Source organism: Pan troglodytes, chromosome 11 (assembly GCF_028858775.2).
Source record: "Pan troglodytes isolate AG18354 chromosome 11, NHGRI_mPanTro3-v2.0_pri, whole genome shotgun sequence".
NCBI classification, from domain to species: domain Eukaryota; kingdom Metazoa; phylum Chordata; class Mammalia; order Primates; family Hominidae; genus Pan; species Pan troglodytes.
The window spans coordinates 55,696,587-55,711,381 of record NC_072409.2 but is presented as its reverse complement, the minus strand read 5'-3'; the positions used below and the strand labels follow the sequence as shown (position 1 = coordinate 55,711,381).

At 40.1% G+C, this 14,795-nt stretch overlaps 1 pseudogene; it reads right to left on the bottom strand.

The window, feature by feature from the left end:
• Nucleotides 1-7,224: 7,224 nt before the first annotated feature.
• LOC107976857 (recombining binding protein suppressor of hairless-like) lies at nt 7,225-8,671 on the bottom strand (annotated as a pseudogene).
• Between the last annotated feature and the right edge of the window lie 6,124 nt (nt 8,672-14,795).

Genomic DNA, 14,795 nt, shown 5'->3' with positions numbered 1-14,795 from the left:
ATGCATGAGCACAACGCAGCTCTCTGAACGGCACGATTTCCCAAAGGCGCTTTGGGAAAACTTACCTGATTCTCCTCTTAGAAGAAACAGGTATCGGCCAACTGGGATAGTGGTGGTGCTCCACGATGAGACTATCCCAAATGCTACATCAAGTTACACTGGAAACAGCTCCAGTGAAAGACTTTAGCTCCATAAGGAGAACTTATTAGTGGGATACATAGCATGGTTCTTCCCTGGGAGTCTCTAACCTGGTCACCCCATTCGCACATTTAAAATTAGTTTACTAAAGACTGCGGGAATAAACCTTAGAAAACCAGTAGGTGCAGGAGAGGGGCTAAGGAAAGGGAGTTAGTTAAGGGTAAAAGAAACAATCATTTGGACTCTCTCACACGCATTCTATTTCCTGGTTTTATCTTTTTTGGTGATGAAATCAATGATAGCTGAATAAGGCTCACAGCTGGAGGCTTGAAATTCTAGATAAGAAATTTCATGCCAATTTTAATACAACTGGATAGAAAAACTAACACCAGGTGCCTCAAGCTTCACCTACACACACACACACACACACACACACACACACACATCAACTAGCTTACAATCCTTGCAACTAAAGCAAATCCAATTGCAGACAGTGCTGGACTCACTGGAAAAGAGCTGGTGATTGTTTCTCCACTGGGTGTCAGAAAGAAGCAAATTTGCAGCCTTTGGGCTGGGCTGCTATTGGTTGATGGGTGTGGAGTCCCCTCCCAGGTCTCCTTTAGAAAAGCTTTGGATTCCAGGTAATCACCTCGGACAGCATTTCTTCATAGAGGATGCTGTGGTTCCTTCTTACCTGATCACCTGTGGTAAGAAAGCCAAAGACTCCACCCTCTTCACCCCAGAACAGCCATAGAAATTCTCTGAGGCAGCAGGCTGACATTTCTAGTCAGCGGTTGCTTCTGCTTTGACTCAAGAAAGGTAAGTATTTCACTAGAGCTTATATTAGAAAATCTGGAGTTTGGGATTTTCTTGCTTTTCTTTCAGGGATGTGAGCACATACTACAGGAGAGCTGGCTTTGAAGCCTCTTAGGTTTGTTTTCGTACTCAGACCAAGCTGGGTCCCCTGAGCACTTTTGCATTGCTGGTAAGGAAGGCGAGTGCAAGCCTCTCTCTCACACACAGGTGGACTTCATTGTGATGCTATAGAAATCTCTTAAAGGACGCAGTGGCAGGACATACCCAGCGTAGTAACACTACCCTTCACATTGGTCATTTTGGTATAATTTCAAAACTCATACTAGTGTATTTAAGGCATTTTATAGTTATCAAGCAAATTTTACACTTTAATGCTAATAAATAATTTATCCTTCAAAATCTTATGTATACATGGGATAGATTAAATATGTAAGAAAGCATGATATATGTATGCTGATCAACTATAATTAATCAGCACGTCTGACTAGACCTCAATATAGATAACCACTCATTTCAGTCATGAAGCTCCAGGTGGAGTAGAATTATGTGAAGAGCTTGCAGAAAAAGGATTTTGTTTGTTCAAATTCCTCTATTCAGCCAGATGCCAGCATTCATCTTGCATGCACGCTCTGGTCTTACTTTCATGGTTTTTGTCATGCCCTCCAGCCATCTTATCTGAGGGCGCTCTGGTGTTTCTTCCACCCTCAAGGCACGGTCATGGACCCAGGTCAGGGCAAACTATAGCCTGCACATTCATAGCCATGTCCTTATCTGCATCATGGTCACCTTCACATGACACGAGTTAGGACACCTCTGCATTTCTGTAATAACAGATCTCCCAGAACCCTCATTTTCTGGGCTTATACAGGTTGTTTAATGTCCATCAAGTTAATTGGGTGAAATCAACTTTGACAACAGCCTTTGTCATCCATAGTGAGAGATAACTCAAGAGATACCATGTTTGATTTGGGTCCTTCCAGTTAAATTTCATTTTTACTTAAAAGCATGTGAAAGTACTGGTTCATTTAACAAAAGTATCATCAACTAATTTCCCCTGATCTCTCCAGGGCACCCAGATCCCAGGGCAGGGTCCTGCTCCCTTCCTTCTCTCCCCACCTACGGAGGCGCTCTCCTTTCCTTCTCCCTCTGCGTGGGGAGCTAGCCTGAGCACCACACTGAACTCCATCAGACCCCAAGAAAGAAACCAAGAATGGCAACTGAAATTTGTCATGCTTGAAGCAGCACCTCCTGGAAGACCTATGAGTTTTGCTCAAGAAACTTTTGGGAACCAATAAAACTAAACTATAGTGATGAATATGTATACATATTTTTTGAGCGGGATAACATTGCCAGGAAACTTGAATGTTACTCTTCAAGTATGGGATGTAGGGGGTGCGTACAATAGGCGGCAAGAAGGTGGATGCATTTATCTATGGACCACAGAGAATCCTCTTGTTACAAATTAGCAAAGCTTGGAGAATTTAAAAGATTGGTACGGCCAGGCGCGGTGGCTCATGTCTGTCATCCCAGCACTTTGGTAGGCTGAGGCGGGCGGATCACGAGGTCAGGAGATCGAGACCATTCTGGCGAACACGGTGAAACCCTGTCTATACTAAAAATACAAAAAAAAATTAGCCGGGCGTGGTGGCGGGGGCCTGTAGTCCCAGCTACTCGGGAGGCTGAGGCAGGAGAATGGTGTGAACCCCGGGAGGCGGAGCTTGCAGTGGGCCGAGATCGCGCCACTGCACTCCAGCCTGGGCGACAGCGAGACTCCATCTCAAAAAAAAAAAAAAAAAAAAAAAAAAAGATGGGTACATTGTACTGAAGAAAGGGAGCGAAGAGTCAGAAGCTTTGCTACTGGTTGCCTTGGTGAGCAATAAAATTTATTTGGAGCACATGGAAACAGTAAAACCTGAGAAACACTTATGGTTTTGCCAGGAAAATGGTTTTAGTAGCCACTTTATCTCAGCCAAGACAGGAGACTGTCTTCCTGTATTTTCAGAAAGTTGCTAATGAAATCCTTGGACTCAAATTAAACAAAGCAGAAAAATAGAAGAGTCAGAGAGTGGTGAAGGCAGGTATTGGAAACTACAATCAGGCCCCCAGAACGGTGACTCTTCCTACAAGCTCTATGTCTGCATCCGTGAGGGCGTTTGTTTTTAACTAATAGTTCTGGCTGCACCTCACCTCTGCGTGGGCCTGAGCATGTTTGGAAACTTGTTTTGCACGCAGCCATCTCTGTAGTTCAGTTAACACTTTTCTAGCTCACTTCATCATCAAATGTTGCCTCACAGGCCAAAGGCAGCTCCTTGGACTGGTAAGAATTCAATTTGGGGACCACAGTCTTTGAGTTCAAAATGGAAAGCTCATTCTCTGGAATTAGGCTGCTTCATCCAAAAAGAATACTGGCTCTCTTTGTATCCTCCCCTCTTTTCTCCTTCATGTAAATACACAAAATATTGAATGGCTGCATGAAAGATGAAAAGTGTCCGAGTCTTCATCATCAGCCAGGATTTTGCTACAGCAGCTTCATTGTCCTACCTGAACTCGTACATGGCAAATCATACTTCAGAATGCAAGCATTTAAACACAGAATATATTTTACCTACAGAAGGTCCTTTGCCATTTTGAGTGAAAATATATAAACCTATGTCTAACTGAAAATGCTTGAAATAAAGTTGTAATCAAATTTCTTTTATTTTTTTAAAAAGAGCCTAAATTGTTTACGTCATAGCTTGTAAAAATAGTATCAGATATTGTATTTTTACTATTGTATGATGGTCACTATGTACTATGTAACATTCAGGTTAAATAGCTTTATGAATTTTGATAAATGTTCCTCTGTAGCTCCACATGTAATTTCTCTTGCAAACTGTATAAGAATACTCCTAGAATGAGTTATGACAGATCGTTGGATCATTGTGGATCAGACCATACCTGATGTTCAGATATTTTTTCTTCCACAAATACATTTATTTAAATGACTTTTTAAAAGTGACATAAACTAATTGGGCACACTGTAATAATCTCAGGCACCACTGCCTGAGAACTGATGTTTCTGCTGCTTTTCCCTTATCTTGACCTATTCTTCATGGTTACATGATAGTCATATACAGTATATGCCCTTGTTCATCTATAATTCAAGTGTATTCCTTTCTCTGGGCTAACATGGTTATTATTTTCTTTCCATTTGTTTTCAGAAAACAAATTTTATTTCATTACAATGAACTGAGCATGTTTATTTATTTTAATAAGTTGTCCCTGTATAATTTTATTGTGCTACCTTTTTTATTATCCATGTCTTCAGAAAATATTATTTATGTAAGAAAGATACTCATAATACTGATGTATCATTATATTAATCTTATTTGTAATCCAATCATTTTCTTTTATATTTCTTAAATAAACTACACTAGAATTATGTCACAAGTAAAGTTTTGTAGATCACCATCTTCTTACTGTTACTTTGTAACTGGGGAATTCTGAAATAACAATATTATTGTAGCTTATATTATTTTTCTGTTAATCAAAGATACATTTAATTAATTAGAATTTTTTCCTTTTTGTACTCAGCTTCTACCACTCTTCTATTTTGCATTAGAGAGTTCTTAAAGAAAGCTGTTGATTGGATATAGTAAATAATTTAAAAATCAATGTTTAATATATAAAGTTTTTGTTACTAAAAAAAATCACCCAATTAAAAGTGGGCTAAAGATGGGAATGGACATTTTGCACAAATAAATAAACCACGAATGACCCACAAAATTTTTTTTTTTTTTTTTGAGACCGAGTGTCACTCTGTCACCCAGGCTGGAGTGCAGTGGCACAAGTTCGGCTTACTGCAACCTCCACCTCCCAGGTTCAAGCAATTCTCATGCCTCAGGCTCTCGAGTAGCTAGGACTACAGGCACACACCACCACACCTGGCTAATTTTTGTTTTTGTTTTTGTTTTTGTTTTTAGTAGAGACAGGGGTTCCACCATGTCAGCCAGGCTGGTCTCAAACTGACCTCAAGTGATCTGTGGCCTCGGCCTCCCAAAGTGCTGGGATTACGAGCGTGAGCCATCAGACCTGGCCGACCTATAAACTCTTTTTTTTTTTATTTCTTATTCCTTGAAACTGCTCGTATTGCAAGTTTTTCATGGATGAAATATGGAATTGAGCAGATTCTTTTTTCTACAAAATTATGGTATAAACTTGCTCAATTTTCTATCTTATTGCTAATACATCTTACAGGCACACAGTTTGTAAAGTAAACCCCTTAAGGGCTGAGTGCGTAGAGTGTGCTGCAAGGTACAAGAAATAAGCTAAAAATGAGCATATAAACCTACATCTGGACCAACACGGTACTGAATGCTGGAGTCTGAGCAAAGAATGAGTGATGAAAACAGCAAAGCTGGAAAAAAATGCTACTAATAATAATTTCTGAAAAGTCTATTAATGAAAACTTTTTCAAAATAGCCCAGGAAACCAGAAAGACAATGTTCTGTATGGAAACACTGTAGGAAGTTACAGTTTTGCATTCATAAAGTACCGTGGCTCCTGTTTTATGGGACAGTAAAAGCTTACCACAATCTAGAGGTAGTTTTTACTCTAAGAAGGATGATTATATTACTAGACTGTGCCGTATAATATTATACACGTGGTTCTTGTACTAAATGTAGCCCAAAGAGTGTGCTGCAATTTTGAAGAATCCGAACAAAAGCATAACCGAAGTTCAGGAATGAAAGCAAGGTACAACTGCCGAGTTTCGCATGCAAGGCCAACGTACAACCCTGAATGCAACCAAATCTCAGCTGAAAGGAAAAGAAACATTTTCTGAGTTAGGAGACATTTGTGGAAATGCTCAGTACTGGAGAAGAGAAAACAAACAAAAAAGGCAGGGAAAAGAAAAATAAAACCACAAGTTACATTTGCATTTCATAATCTTACAACTATCTGTTTCTAAAGTACTGTCTTCCAGCTATTTTAGTTGATCATCTAATAAAAGCATCTTATGTTTTAAGATTACAATGATGTTCTGGCCTAGGCTACCCCCTCCAACACCCCCAAAAAGTAAAGTTAATAAAACATGCTTTTGCTGAGATCGTCCTCATTCTACCATAAGGGCACCATCTCCCAACTGGTAGCAGTTGCTTCTCATGATATTTTTGTCACTTGCCAACAAGGCAGAAAATACTCTGCTGGATGAAATCACTGGGAACATTCCAAGTTCAAAATTAAATGTTTAACTTATACGTAATACAAGTTATGTACAAGATCAGGAGCGGGGAAAAACCTGAACAAATCCTGGAACACACATAATGTATTTACATTATGGGAAAAGGAGAGAGAACACTTCAAATATCAACATGTTCTGTGCTATTAACTCATTTATGGCAAAATGGCCACACCAAATTGCATGTGAATGTTAGAACCTCTTGGATAACCACTATAAATACTTTTTTTTAAAAAAAGAAAAATGCAGAAATAACTACCAACAGTGTCTGAGAAGAGAGACTAAGTTAACATACATTGCATGTGTTGCAGGCAAGGCAGAGGCAGCTTTTTAAAGCTTTTGCACAGACTTCACATAATCTTAAAAAAAAATGTAGGCCATCACAAGATTTGACTTGCTGAAATCCAAACAATTTTGACTCACGAAAAGTCGTAAGACTTCAGCTGGAAAAAAAAAAAAAAAAGCTCTAGCCTCAGACCAAAAAAAAAAAACTTGGAAGAACATGATAATTAAATTAAACAAGCATGGCCAGGCTTGGAACCTGAATGTATTTTAAAGCAAAAACTCAAAGGTGAGTGGGGAAGAGAACAACCTCTTTGGTGACAAGATGTACTATAATACCATGATATAAAAAAGGATATGGTGAATATGTGAAAATGTACCTTTTACTAAAGCTTATACAATATACAAGTTACTTGGTCCATAAAAACTATGTTAGATTTATGTCTTCTAGTTTGTTCAACTTGTATTCCAGCCACATTATTTACTTCTTGCCCACTTAAACAAAACCAAACAAAAACCAACCAACCAACCAACAAAACAGCTGAAAAAATTAATTTCCAGTAGTTTGTACATTTTGATTTTTTTTTGTTTTACTGTGGCTTCTGCATTTCAAATCAGCACTTGCAGATAGATAGTGGGGTTTTAGAATAGTATCACCTAGTATGAAAAGTTTTCCCAATAAACCACAAAAGACTGTTCATTTTTTTCTCATTTTTTGTCAACTTTTTGCTGCACTCAAGTCCGTTTAAGTCTTAGCAAAAAGATGGTAGTTAGGATACCACTGTTGGTGTAGATGATGTGACACTGGTTGAATTTGTGCTGGCGTTTGTGTAACTTCCATCGCTGTTTGTGTTTAATTCATTAGGGGGCACGTGGCTTGAACTGGCTTGAAGGATTGCGCCTGCTACACTGCAATGTGGCCGTGGCCCTGCTTCTGGTGTGTAGGTAAAGGTAAGGCTGGTGGAATATATGATTCCATCATTTCGGACCAAAGTTACTGAAACCTGGACTGGTTGCTGGACCTATCTCCAACCTTCTCAGAATGCAGAAACGTCTGGGACAACACGGAGCATACTCTCTCCACACCTGTACATAGCTTCAGCTTCTACATCCCCAAACCTCACTTGTAAATTTGGAGTGAAATTCTGTCCTGTAAGTTCAAGCATTGCTTCGTCCCCACCACCATTCAACTTAAGGCTCTCTATGACAGGTGTAGGCATGACCAGGGCAAGGACAGGGCCCATTCTCTCGTAAAATGTATACTTCGCCTTATGTGTGTTAATGATTGCCCAGGAAGCACCATCATTTATCATCTCTTTATTTGGTTCTGTTGGGCATGGAGTGGCCTGAAATTGAATTATTCTTTCTTGAGAAAGGCATAAGTACTTTCTTTCTGTATCCTCAAGGTCAAATGCACATTTCTGGAGTTGTGACACAGGATCATCTGCATCCAATAATGTGGTCTGCTTATCAACTTTCCTAATTATCAATCTTGGGAGTGCCATGCCAGTAACTGAGCACACAAGTTTGACTGTTTGTCCATAATGAATGTAGCCATCTCAGACTGTGAATTCTTCTCCTTCTGATCCATCATCATCCAAGAATAATGTAAAATGCTCCCCATTGCTGTGAACTAGCATGAAAATTACCTCTTTCTACGTGCAAGTATCTGGTACTAACTGTCTGGGATCGTAGTCGATTAAACAGAGCCACCTTTGTTCCTGAGGCAATGCATAAGTCAGCATTTTTCAATGACTGCTTCTTTTTGGAAGGTTTGGATGACTTGCTGAGGAACACACCAATGTCATCACCGTTGCCATAGAACACCTTTACAGACAACATGAAGTGCTTTTGCTTGTCTGAATCAGATATGTACAATGTTTTGGCTGTGCAATAGTTCTTTCCTTCCAAGTTTAGCTGCTGCATTTCTTGGTCACTATTTCCTATCCCAATAAATGCACATGGTTGAGACCCTTGTTCAGAACAACCATCGCATTTCATTTGTTATTTTATTTTCTTCCATCCACTGCCCATAAGATATACACAAGGGGGAGGGCAAAAAAACCTTTTTTCATTTCCATATGATTTCTGTACAACTTTTGCACGAAGGATAAGTACTATTTGATCCCCTTACCCTTTTAAATAATTTCACATAGCTTCCCTAGTAAGTCGTTTAAGTGGAGGCCACTTACCAAATTTCCTTTTAATCCATGCCATGGTACCTCAAGAACATGTTAAGGTAAGTAACAGCTTGGAACATTTCAATGCACCTCAAAACACCTCAGCCAGTGTATCTGTATCATTCTCCTTCGTTCTGAAATAATAATGTTTCCAAAGAACTATAATGCTTCCATTTGAATGATAGTCTTATAATTTCAATGACATTCCAAAGGTTGTACAGGAAGCATGGCAGCATTTGCTTCTGGGGAGTCTTCAGGGGGCTTTTACTCGTGGCAGACAGCAAAGCAGGAGCAAGTAACTTACATCCCCATAAACTCTTAAATGATTAGTAATCACAAACCATGATAACATACTAATTTTTATGTACTGGAACAACTAAAATTAAGAGTCTGATAAGAGAAAGAAAATCCAACGTTACATGCCTCTGAATATGATTCAATAGGAAGCACACTGCACCACCTTTGAAGTATTCTTGCCAAAAGAATATAAAACTAAAAGAACTTAAATCAACCTCTTGTTCTAACTATCAGTTTATATGTGTTAAATTATACCATAAGGCTGCACTAAGCCAAACACAAAATGTGGGAAATTCTACAGGCGAATGACCTAGTTTTTTCTGCAAATACATGGAGTCAGGTGGGAAGAAGATATTGTGATCAATTAAAACTGTTAAAGTTAAAGAAAGAGGAAAGAAACATGAAAAGTGGCTTAAGAGTCAAAGATAGGTTTATTTTAGAGAATAAACCTGAGAGGGGCTTCTGGCCGATTTCGGTTAGGAACACTCTCTCTTCCAGAGTAAGAGTATTTATTGGTGAGAGAGCTTATCACAGGCTTGGAATGTTTCTGTATGGGGGAGAAGCTCATGGCGGGGTTGGAATGTCTATGGTCAGAGGGGAGGTTTTGGGGCTGACATCTCTCCAGCTGGAGGGGAGGTTATCTGGGGGCTGGCATGTCTCTGGTCAGGGAGGGATTTATCCTATGGTTGGAATGTTTCTGGTTGGACATGTCATTTGTGGTTTATGGTCATGCTGACCTTAGCCATTAGGCTGATGCCCTTTGGATTTAGGTGGTTTTTGATCAAGGGGAACTTTAGAATGGTGGTACTTGTCCATGATGGCGATGCTCCTGCTCTGTCAAAAACCTCTGTCAACCAAATGCAGTGTGCGTGGACTTGTTTGTATTCTCACTGAAAAAGAGATCTATGAGACAATCATGAAAATCTGAACACCAAACATTAGATGATATTAAGGAATTACTGTTAATTTATTTAGTTGTGTTAATGGTACTACTATCATGTATTTTAAAAGTCCTTTCCCTTAAAGATACGTAGCTATATATTTAAAAATGATATAATATGATGTCTGGGGTTTGTGCTAAAATTATGCTTGAGTGTGTGTTTGTGGGAGGGATATATATGAAATTTTAAGACTACTCCATATATTTATAATTATTGAAGTAGAGTGTAAGGAATACATTGGGTTTTATTACTTTTGTCTCTACTTCCATGTATGTTTGAAAATTTTCATAATAAAAATTGTAAATAAAAGTCTAATAAAAATCATAGTTTAAAAAATTAGGATGAAAAATCATAAATAACAAATAAGATCTAATAAAAATATTGTATAGTGTCATAGTGTAAAAGTATTTTATGAAGACACATATTGGTAATTATATTTTAAAACTCCATAAATTGAAAAGTTCAACAACCATACTGTAACCTCCTGATGGGTTCTTCCCGCCTGCTGCACAAAAAAAATCAATTCACAGAGACCAGGGCATTGCAGTAAAGGAAGAATTTAATTGATGCGAAGCCAGCCACACCACACAGGAGGTGGAGTTATTAAATCAAACTCATCAAAAGCTTGTAGGTTAGGGTTCTTTCAAAGGTAATTTGGGGGAAGTGATGAGGGTGGCTAGGCAATGGATGCTTTCTGCTGATTGTTTGGGGGGTGCATTCTTAACATGGGAGAAGATCCTGCTCTGTGCTGAATGGCTTCTGCTTCTGCATGGGGCCACATGAGCAGTTGGTGGGTTCAGAAGGCACCATAATTGGTGCCAAACACGCAAAATATCTGAAAGGCTATCTCAAAAGGCCAATCTTGGGTGCTACAGTAGTGATGTTATCTGCAGGAGTAATTGGAAAAGTTGCATATCTCGTGACCTCTGGAATAATGGCTGGCAGTCTTTTATGTCTACACCTTTGCCGAATTCAGGCTCTTCTCCTCCTAGCCTGGTTGTCTCTCATTAGCTTTATAAAGGTGATTAAGTTTTGGAGAAGGAATATTATCATTTAAACTGTAAACTACATGTCTCCCAAAGCTAGCCCATCCTAAGCCTGGTAATAATTAAGGCAACATGAAGGTAAAATATAAGAGGGAAGTTGGCTATATTAGATCTTCCCCACTGCCATAATTTTCTCACTGTTATAATTATTGCAAATGCAGTTTCAATATGAGTTGTTTTTCAATTCAACCTCTGGCTTTCTAATTAAAAATGATTAGTTAAACACATGTGCATCTTCTTCCTATTCTACCAACATCCTATTGAAATGACCATGTGATGGACAAAAGAGAAGATATGTGTCCATGCTGAGAACAGGATGCAAAACCTTCAGCAGACTAGAGGGCAGGAGATGGGAACACACTGGGATGTGTAGCCCGAACGATGCAAAGAACAGAGTTGAGGGTGAGACAGAAACCCCTCACAAAAGAAAGACACAAACCTAGAATCCCAGGCATGCATCACAAGCAACTGCAGTGCTATTAAAGGGCTGTTTATGGATCAGCTGGGCCAGTCAGCTTCCTTTCCTCCCATCCTGCAACTTCTGGCAGTAGCTGGCAGCAGTTATTTAAAAGAGACCAGCCAAGCCGGTTCCTGAGTGAGTCCAACCACAGTCAGCCCAGGGCCAGCCTCATGGCTCCCAGTCTATGGTACTGAGGGTCATGTTCATTAATTACATTTCCAATGAAACAACAATTGCCTTTAGTAAACTACAGGAGCATAAGTAGAAACGATATTGTAGTAAGTGTCTCATATCATTACTTCTGCCAGAAATACCTCTGCCCTTGCATTTTCAAAAGATATTTGCTGCATCCTTTTCTGAAATATATTTTTATAATCTCAATTCCTTCAAAACCTAACTTTATTTCATTTATTTATTTATTTATTTATTTATTTATTTGAGACACAGTCTCGTTCTGTCACCTAGGCTGGAGTGCAATGGTGCGATCTCTGCTCACTGCAACCTCTGCCTCCCAGGTTCAAGCGATTCTCCTGCCTCAGCCTCCTGAGTAGCTGGGATTACAGGCACCTGCCACCACACCCAGCTAATTTTGGTATTTTTAGTAGAGACGGGGTTTCACTATGTTGGCCAGGCTGGTCTCGAACTCCTGACCTCAGGTGATCCACCAGCCTCGGCCTCCCACAGTGCTGGGATTACAGGCGTGAGCCACCTCGCCTGGCCCAAAAACCTAACTGTAATTATTTCCCTAGCCGCTATACTGATCGTTTTATTTAGTGCTTTTTTTACACCATTACATATACATATAAGGAAAACTGGCATCTTTTACATATTTATTTATTTTTATCCTGTTTTCCTCTAAAAACTATTAAGGCAACTTCCAAAATATATTCTACATAATAAGATTAATAAACAAGCAAAATAAATCAGTAAGAAAATCTAGCTTGGATTGGTATGGGTTAAAAAATAAACACACAAAATATATCATGATATTTATTTGGTCTAATATAGGCTTCCCCTGCCCCCCCCCACCATCCCCAACCCCCTCCCCACCGCCCCCAACCCCCTCCCGAGAGGACAGGGATGCCCGGGTCCGAAGCCATGGCTGAGCAGCTGCCCTTGCGCCTGGGACTGCAGGGCTCCCTCCCCACCAGCTCAGAAGCGGCCAGGGCTCCCGCCGGCTCCACAAAGCGCGCCCTGTGGCGCCTCCCCTGCTGCAGCCGGCATCTTGGCAGCAGCCTCTCCAGATGGGCCCCTGCGGCCATCAACACCACCCAAACCGGTAATGTGGCTCAGCCAGTTCTGCCATCCCACCCAGGAACAGAAGGCAGCAAGAAAACCTCACTTTGATCCCCCTGTGATTCCATCTCCAACCTGACCAATCAGCACTCCCCACTTCCTGAGACCATGCCATATTATCCTTTAAAACTCTGATCCCCAAACGCTCGGGGAGACTGATTTGAGCAATAATAAAACTCCAGTCTCTCGCCCAGCTGGCTCTGCAAGAGTGACTCTTTCTCTATTGCAATTCCCCTGTCTTGATAAATCAGCTCTGTCTAGGCAGGGGGCAAGGGGAACTTGGGCGGTTGTGTATATATATTAATATATATGCATTCACACACACAAATATATGTAATATTTGCAACTGGAAGTGGAACAGGACCTCCTAATACAGAGACGAGCTCCTGTAGCATCAGGAGTCAGCAGCTCCCTGCCAGGTGGAGCCTCCGTTGTGGTCATACTATTGAGGGGGCCCCCACCTGAACGCCAGTCCCCACCCCTGATTCAGCCATTTCGCAGATATTTACTCAGATGTTCCAGGAACTATTCTAAGGGCATCAAGTGCTGTTCTTGTCACAGGCAAAGAAAGTCCCAAAGGGAAGGTGTCTCTTCCGGCGGTGCCTGCCCCACCTCCAAGCCTGGCACCTTTCGAAATTTATCTTAGGACATTTCCGACAGGTGTTGCTCTTCTTCAGCTTTGTCCTGGCATAATTTTGTCTCCCAGGAGCCTTCATTTTCTTCCTTCATTGATCCTACATGTGCTGTAGCTAACAGGAATTCCTCAGAGCTCGTAGCCTTTGGATAGTGTGGTTTCACGGTTGTCAACACTGATATGTTTATCTATACTTTGAGCTTCGTGTAGTTTTTCATTAGGATTTTGTGAAATGCACAGGATGATGTAGGCTAGAATGATAGGTTCGATTAGCTATGTTCCTTGATAATTTCAAAGTAAGTTATATTTAAATAACCAAACTATTTAGATTTATGCTTCTATGATAAGACATTTCAGTATATTTGAATCAAACCATTTTAAGGGTTTTTTTTTTAATGAAACACTTATTTACTTAAAATGATCACATAACTCTCCCCTTGCATGCCACATTTTAGGCAAAATTAACAGCATATTCCTAAAACCCAGCTTACTAAATTGCTTCTCCTGATAGCTTTTTTTTTTTTTTAACCGAGGAAGAATTTCTGATTGGAAGCTTTAATTATAGTGGGTTATGTACTAGCCAAGGAAGGCAATAAATTGAAAATATGCTGTTTAATTTTGTTGTTGTTTGTTTGGCTGGAGAACACTACAGTTTTATTTCTATTCATAAACCAGTGCTTCCCAACCAGGGCTGTTTTTGCCTCCAGGGAAGAAAATGTCTGGAGACATCTTGGGTTGTCAAAACTGGGGGTTGCTACTGGCACTTAGTGAGTACAGGCTATGGATGCTGCTAAGCATGCCATCTTGCACAGAACAGCCTGTACCCTCTCTTCTCCTCTGCAAGAAGAATTAAAAATTATCTGACTCAAAAGGTTAATACTGCTAATATTAAGAAACCCTGCCATTGACCAGTGGAAGTAAAAATTGTAAAGATTTATTATTTCAAATCTATACAGCTTTACCTCATGAGTTTTACTTTTTCTAATTCTCTTTAGGGAAGTTTCTCTTCCCTCTCATTTTCCAAACCAAGTTGTGATTTTTGGCATGAACTACTCCACCCCACAGCCCAGCTTCTGCGCTTTAAGATGTTGTGGATATGGGCTCCATGCTTGTAGTGGTGAACTTCGAGGCCTGTCACATGTCCTGCTACCCCAGACCACTCCATCACATGACCTGTGCATACACCTTACATCATTCCGAAATGCCCTTCACATATGCCCTCTTCCAGAATATAAAACATCTTCCTTGCGTAAACACTTCCAAGGAAAAGCTGGCCACACTCTGACTACTTAAACCCCTTGAAGTTTTGTTCTATGAAAAACATAAATGGTGGTTCAGCTGGCAGCATCCTCAGTAACACTCTTGATATTTTCTATCCTCTAATTTTCTCCATCTGTTTGAGAGAACACACTTTGGGTTATCTGGGGTCTATGCCAAAGGAGGCATTGTGGATAAGTGTGGCTCAGCCTTCCTCAACAAAAAATTAC